Source organism: Phaethon lepturus, unplaced genomic scaffold (genome assembly GCF_000687285.1).
Source record: "Phaethon lepturus isolate BGI_N335 unplaced genomic scaffold, ASM68728v1 scaffold26869, whole genome shotgun sequence".
NCBI classification, from domain to species: domain Eukaryota; kingdom Metazoa; phylum Chordata; class Aves; order Phaethontiformes; family Phaethontidae; genus Phaethon; species Phaethon lepturus.
In genome coordinates, this window is record NW_010565991.1 from 13,510 (window position 1) to 13,947 (window position 438).

Sequence of the window (438 nt, forward strand, 5' to 3'; positions counted from 1 at the left end):
ATCGCCCTTCATGCCTGCCCCATCCCCCCTGCCGGCGGGCTGCGAGGGAAAGGGGACAGGGTGAGCACGGGCAACCCACCCTGCATGGCCGTGCCCCCACAAATGCGAGTCCCCCCACTGCCATGATGTAGGAGCGGGTTTGCAGCCCCGGTCCAAAGGGAAACACCGTGGGAAAAGTGTTTTTGCCCTCTTCCCCCTCCACCTCGTACGCCGGAAAAAATCTTGGCCCTGGCAGCAGCCATAAATTGTACTTATTTTACGATTATGACCATGCAAAAGCATTATTGATTTCTCATAAAACCGCTAAGGAGTCCCCGACCGGAGGAGCCCAGGGGGATTCACCTCCAGGATTTCTCTCGCCTGTGTGCTCTGCCTGGGCACGGCAGCAGCTCTCCCACGGGGTGAGGCAGCACCCTCCCCTCCACACCCAGCAGCCGG

The 438-nt window shown here is 60.0% G+C and overlaps 1 protein-coding gene across 1 annotated transcript in view; it reads right to left on the reverse strand.

Moving 5' to 3' along the window:
• Positions 1 to 438, reverse strand: part of LOC104627223 (SH2B adapter protein 2-like) — a gene marked incomplete at its 3' end in the record, with an annotated part of 14,201 nt that overhangs the window by 13,506 nt on the left and 257 nt on the right. The gene's annotated exons all lie outside the window — the stretch shown is intronic.